The sequence below is a fragment of the Zootoca vivipara genome, chromosome 6 (genome assembly GCF_965207765.1).
Source record: "Zootoca vivipara chromosome 6, rZooViv2.hap1.1, whole genome shotgun sequence".
In the NCBI taxonomy this organism is placed as follows: domain Eukaryota; kingdom Metazoa; phylum Chordata; class Lepidosauria; order Squamata; family Lacertidae; genus Zootoca; species Zootoca vivipara.
Genome location: NC_142589.1, coordinates 76446715 through 76453578, shown reverse-complemented (window position 1 = coordinate 76453578; position 6864 = coordinate 76446715).

Below are 6864 nucleotides of genomic sequence, written 5' to 3'. Positions count from 1 at the left end.
CAGCTGAAAGAGGTGGGGGTCACACAGAAATGGGCAACACAGACTGGGGACGCCTCCAGGCAGGTCTTGTGTTTTTTTGTGTGGTTCGCTGTATTCTGCAACATGTCTTTGGAACAATAATAGTGTACAGTATTTAGACTGGGCCGTCCACAAACCCTCCCGCTTTTATTAGCTGTTCTGTTAGGCATCTCTAGCGCAACGGAAGCGGGACAAAAAAGGGGGTCTTAAAAAGTTACGAGATTTCAGCAGGAAGTTACGGGACAGGCACAGATGGAATACGACGCAGTATGACTGCCCTGAAACATTTGCAGACACAAAGCAGCATCGAAAGCAAAAACTGCCCGTAACTGCTACCCAAATGCCACCTCAGGATTGCACAAGGAATGAGGATGTTTGCAGGGTTCCTGAATTTCTTGGTTTGGGGGGGGGCAGGGTATGTATGCACTCATTCCGAGCCAAGTCAGCCATGAGGGTGGAGGGAGGGAGGGGGCTGTTGCAGGGCCAGAAGGGGGGCGGGATTGGATGTCACTGTCATTTTTGAGTGTTATATTAAATAAGATTTTTCTCACCTGGATCTCCAGACTCCAAAGATTTGTTCTGCAAGGAATGCTAGTTGCCTTCCTACAGCTGTAGCTAAAATCCAGCTGCTTCTTCCTTCCAGTTTTAACCAGCTAGACTGTTCCTCCTGGTACCTTAAAGTTATGAAGGGGTTGTAGGGTCAGGGGGAAGAGAGGGGACTGAGATCAATTCCCCCCCCTCCAAAAAAAATCCCAGATTGTAGATTAATAAACTAATAAAGTAGATCAGCAGCAGCTTCAGGGAAAACTAGGTGCTTCACACAAGTATAGCTCAGTTGGTAGAGTGTGAGGCTCTTAATCTCAGGGTCGTGGATTCGAGCAAAAGATTCCTGCATTGCAGGGGTTGGACTAGATGACCCTCGTGGTCCCCTCCAACTCTACAATTCTGTGGGTCTATGAATCTTACACAACGTTGTCCCAAGAGGGTGTTCTTGACACAGCTGCTGTCTTTGACACCTTTGAACAAAGAGGATTGGACAAATTCTAAGGCTATTTAGCTGCGTGAAACTGTAATACAGAGGCAGGAGACCAGTAGACACTTTTCTTACCAGGTATTGGGACAAGTGAAATGGAGGCTTTGCCTTTCGGGCCCTGCCTGCGAGGTTCCCAGGGGCGGATAGCTGACTCCGGATCAAAGCAGAGTTTTGGGGAAAAGATCTTTTGCCTGATCCAGCGGGGCAGTTCCTAGCATTTGTAGAGGTTCCACCAAAGCTTTTCTCAGGTGGATCCAGAGCCTTCTGCATCTTGGACGGTTGCCTCTCCATCCCACCCACTATTCCCAGCTCACAGCCTCCCAGGCTCCGTGGCTCCAGGCCCAATGGACGGGGTCGCATTCCCCTGATGCCGCAGCATAAATATTTACGAGTGTCACGTTCTTGGCAGGAGGCCTCGACTCGCATGGAGACCGGAGCTGCTCCGTGGTGACCTTGTGGAAGCTTCCTGTTTGTTACTATACACTACAACAACAACACAAAGCAGGGACACTAGGCCAGTTGTGGGATGCAGCTGGCTCTGGTGAGAAGCGCCGGCACCAGCTGTTTATAACTTGGTCATTCAACTTCTGAAGACCCTGAATGTGTGTCCTGCCTCTGCATTGGAGCTACACAAGCATTGGACAGTGTGGGAGTGCCGATCTACCTTAGAACCATAGAATTGTACAGTCGGAAGGGACCACGAGGGTCATCTAGTCCAACCCCCTGCAATGCAGGAATCCTTTTACCCAACATGTGTCTCGAACCCACGAACCTGGGATTAAGTGTCTCATGCTCTACTGACTGAGCTATCTCCTTAACGAAATGATATATGTGAAGCCCTTTGAACATCAAGCCTGCTTGGCTCGGAGCATGGTGCTGATAATGTCAAGGTTGCAGGATCAATGCTTGTATGGGCCACCTGCATATTCCTGCATTGCAGGGGGTTGGGCTAGATGTTTCTTGGGGTCCCTTCCAACCTATTGTTCTATTCTATTCTAATCATTGTTATTGTGTAAGGACGGACAATTGGATTAGGTTGGCTTAAATCACATGCTTTCCATGTCAGCTTGTCTACAGAGGAATCTCCACTAGTTGCAGAAGGCATACGAACTGTTCTTACACAGGGCTGACTATTGGCCAGGACTGTGGGACTATGTATGAGCTGAGAATTAAGTCCTGCTATGCACCCAGCAGCAAGCAGACTTTCAGGGAGGTCTGCCTGCCCGCCATCTCCTCAAGGAAACCCCTGACCAGCTTCCAAGGAGCTCCAGAAACCTTTCAACCTGGTTTGCAGTGGTAGGTGGATAGTCAGCCAGAGAGAAAGACAGAAACCTATGTGGTCAAGAAGAAAGACCAAGGGGAGGACTGACTGATGGACGTTTGCGAAAATAAAAGGGGTGCCGATAGAGGGAGAGACTTTGCAGAAAAGAGATGGATAGGGGCTAGATAGGGGAAGAACACTGCCTGTTGTATCTCAGTTTCTACAAACTTTCTTTTTTAAAAATGACAGCTTGTGATTATGGATCACCCAGAGCAGAGGAAACTCCCCTCCTTGCCTGTATACACCCAAGAGAGCACATTATAAATTTAAAGCACATCTCCTCCCCCTTGCAAAGAATTCTGAGAACAGCAGTTTACTCCTCACCGAGCTACGGTTCCCAGCACCCTCAAGACACTACAGTTCCCAGGATTCTTCTTTTGGGGGAATGTGGGGGGCGGGGCAAATGTGCTTTAAATATGTGGTGTGCACACAGCCAGAGTTTGGCTGGGCACCGAGAGCAGCAGAGATGTTCCCAGCCAGATCGCTAGACTTCTCCTCGGCCTCCGGAGCCAGGGCTGTTTGCCTTCGTGGAGGCAATTTCCAAGCTCTCTGTGGTGCCAGCCCCCGCACAGGATGCTCCGCAGACAGAGCAAGGAGAGTTCACTGCCTTCCCTCTTCTGCCAGCAGCAAACGCCTGGATGCAACCCGGAGATCTTGCTCCCTTCCAGGCTTAGGCAGCTGGCCTGCAACAGGTCAGCTGGAACGATAAGGCCAGTGGGTCAGAGGGGGTAGCCAGCAAGCCCACCCCCCTCCATGCTGCCCCCATACTCTCGAGGACGGGACACCGAGGCAGAAGCCAGAAAAGGCACATTTCCTACCAAAAACACACAGTCCCGAAGGCTGTCCTTTCGGAGCACCATCCTATTTACCAGGGACATTTCCAGATTGACAGAAGCCGTTCCGGTTCTTGATTTGATCCCAGAATGTCCCGCTTTTCCTTAGGACGTCCCTATTTTCATTGGAGAAATGTTGGAAGGGTATGTTAGGACGTCCCTATTTTCATCAGATCCATGATGGAGGGTATGCACCGCAGGTCTCAGTAGGGAAGGGAAGCAACTTGGGAAATTTGCACTAATCTGTCCAAAGAGCGGAGAGACAATTGGTTAAATCCTAGGCTTTCGGTCTCACCAGAATCCGTGCCTCCTTAATAGGTGGGAATCAGACAAAGCTCATGATGGCAGGAATGAGGGATGCACTCTGCACACGCTCGGAGGCAATGTCCTTCCACAGCCGGACAGTACGTACAAAGAGCCCCTCTGCATCAGACCAAAGGCTCACCTGGTCCGGCATCCTGTGGACAAACAGGTGTTCTTGGGAAGCCTGAAAGCAGGACCTCAGCACAACGGCCTTCCTTTAGCGAGTCCCACCCACTGGTATTTAGAGCATCATGCTAGTAGCTTCGCCCTCCATTCATTTGTCCAAACACCTTTCGAAGCCATCCAAGCTGGCAGCCACCACTGCATCTCGTAGGAACAAACAATGCACTGTAGGAAGAAGTGCTTTGGGGGGGGTGAATCCTGAATCTCCCAGCACGTGATTCATCCACACTCCTGTTTGTTCCCTGCTTTCTAGGTGAAGGTCAGAGAGGTTTTTCCTTTGTCCCACCACTTTCCCCAGGAAAATTTGCTGTTGGCTCCTGAATCGGAGCCACCAGCAATCGGGTTTTTCTGTGAGTTGACGTTTGTCCACTTAAGACTGGTCCTGAAAGACCTACATTGGCTCCCAGTGCGTTTCCAAGCACAATTCAAAGTGTTGGTGCTGACCTTTAAGGCCCTAAACGGCCTCAGTCCAGTATACCTGAAGGAGCGTCTCCACTCCCATCGTTCTGCCCGGACACTGAGGTCCAGCTCCGAGGGCCTTCTAGTGGTTCCCTCCCTGCAAGAAGTGAGGTTACAGGGAATAGGCAGAGGGCCTTCTCGGTTGTGGCACCTGCCCTGTGGAACGCCCTCCCATCAGATGTAAACAGCTATCTGACTTTTAGAAGACATCTGAAGGCAGCCCCGTTTAGGGAAGCTTTTAATATTTGATGAATTATTGTATTTTAATATTTTGTTGGAAGCCGCACAGTGTGGCTGCGGAATCCCAGCCAGATGGGCAGGGTATAAATAATATATTATTATTTTTATTATGCCTAGAAATTATGTGACAAGTGGCAGCATGGCTGAGCCCTCAGTGTCACAGCATGGACCCAAGTTTTAGAATTAGAGAGCACAGTATTTGGATAGCTCCGTCACCAGAGCAGAAGACTCTTAATCTTGGGGTCGTGGGTTCGAGTTCCACATTGGGCAAATGACGCCTACATTGCACAGGGTTGGGCTAAATGACCCTTGTGGTCCCGTCCAACTCCACAAGTGCTTCTGTTGAACTGTTGCATCCTTGACTCGCAGGGGAGATGCTCTATCCCCTTGATCACTTTGGTGGCCCTTTCCTGAGCCTTCTTCTTCAGCTCTGCGATAACCTTTTGGAGGGGCAGCAGCCAGAAGCTGGACATAGCGTTCCAAGTGTGGTTGCCCCATCAGTTCATGTGCGACCTCCCCCTCCAAGCCTAGGAGCCTTTTTTTGCCTTCATTCATGCGCAATGTGCCCCTCTCCTGGCTGAAAAATCCCAGGCTCCTGCAGCTCTTGCCAATATCCCTCGCTGTAAACACACGAGGGGAGTTTCCTTCCGTTGCCAGGGCCGGATCTCGGTTCAAGCATCTGAACTGTAAACAGAAGCTTGGCTGCAAGGAGCAGCCGGGTGAATTCAGAAGCTTTTGAATTTTCTTTTCTTTCTTTTTTTAAAGTTTTTGGTTCTGGGGAGGTTTGTGGTAAACAAAGAGGCAAGGAGGCAGTGGAGCTGGAAAGTGGGCTATTTCTGCAAGGCTGCCCCTGTGGCATCACCACGTTGTCAGTGGAGTCCTGGGCATCTGGCTGGGACCCGGAGGGAGCAGGTTCAAGGCCGTGGCCCCACCTGCACCTGCTGACCTTCTTGAAAGTCACATCTGCTGCAGGTGCCAAGAAGGGGCAGTCTATTTGCGCTCCTAAATTGGGCTTGCGTTCTACAAGGAGAGGTGGCCGTTCCTAACGGCTGTTTGGTGACTCCTGCTTCCTGCTTCAATGTCAAATTCCTAAGGTTGGCACCTTTCATAGACTTATAGAATCATATGACCACACCAGAATACTGTGTCCAGTTCTGGGTGCCACAATTTTAAGAAGGGTGTTGACAAGCTGGAAGGTGGGCAGAGGAGGGCGACAGAGATGATGAAGGGTCTAGAAACTAAGCCATATGAGGAACAGTTGAAGGAGCTGGGTATGATTAGCCTGGAAAAGAGGAGACCGAGGGGAGATATGAGAGCCATCTTCAAATATCTTAAGGGCTGCCACATGGAAGGTGAAGCAAATTTCTTTTCTCCTGCTCTGGAGGGTAGGACTCGAATCCATGGCTTCAAATTACAAGAAAGGAGATTCCGACTAAGTATCAGGAAAAACTTTCTGACTGTAAGAGCTGTTTGGCAGTGGAACAGTCTCTCTCAGGCAGTGGTGGACTCTCCTTCCTTGGAAATTTTTAAGCAGAAGTTGCATGGCCATCTGCCATGGATGTTTTGGCTGAGATTCCTGCATTGCAGTGGGTTAGACTAGATGACCCTTAGGGCACCTTCTAACTCTGCAATCCTATGATTCTCATTCGCTTCTCTGGCCCACTGCTGGGGGATGACTTAGGGCTTATCCGCACATATCTTTTGCCCTGCTCTTTCCAGGCACAGGTGCCACACTCCCCCCCCCCCGGGCTCTGGAGCTTTCCCCACGAAATTGGGCAAATTGGGTTTTTGGCCAGTTGTCCTTTGCTCCGATTCTACTTTAAAGAGCAGGTTTTCATGGGGAACGCTCCTGAGCAAAAGAAAGGGTGCTTGTCTGCATCAGATAAATGCTGGAGATGCAATTGGACGGAGGGTATGTTCTATCATAGGACACGGGTGGTGCTGTGGGTTATACTACAGAGCCTAGGGCTTGCCGATCAGAAGGTTGGCAGTTCAAATCCCCGCGAAAGGGTGAGCTCCCGTTGCTCGGTCCCAGCTCCTGCCAACCTATCAGTTCAAAAGCACGTCAAAGTGCAAGTAGATAAATAGGTACCGCTGTGGTGGGAAGGTAAATGGCGTTTCCGTGTGCTGCTCTGGTTCGCCAGAAGCGGCTTTGTCATGCTGGCCACATGACCTGGAAGCTGTACGCCGGCTCCCTCGGCCAATAACGCAAGATGAGCGCCGCAACCCCAGAGTTGGTCACAACTGGACCTAATGGTCAGGGGTCCATGTACCTTTACCTTTATGTTCTATCATATGTGATGGACTTGTAAAAGAGTATTGGAAAATAATTCATAATGAATTGAAAAAAATGTTTAAAAAGTACTCCCCCCCAAAAAAAAAAACAGAGTCCTTTTTGTTGGGGATAATCAAAATGGAAATTCCCAGGTATCAAAAAAGGTTATTTATGCATGCCACTACTGTGGCCCGTGTTT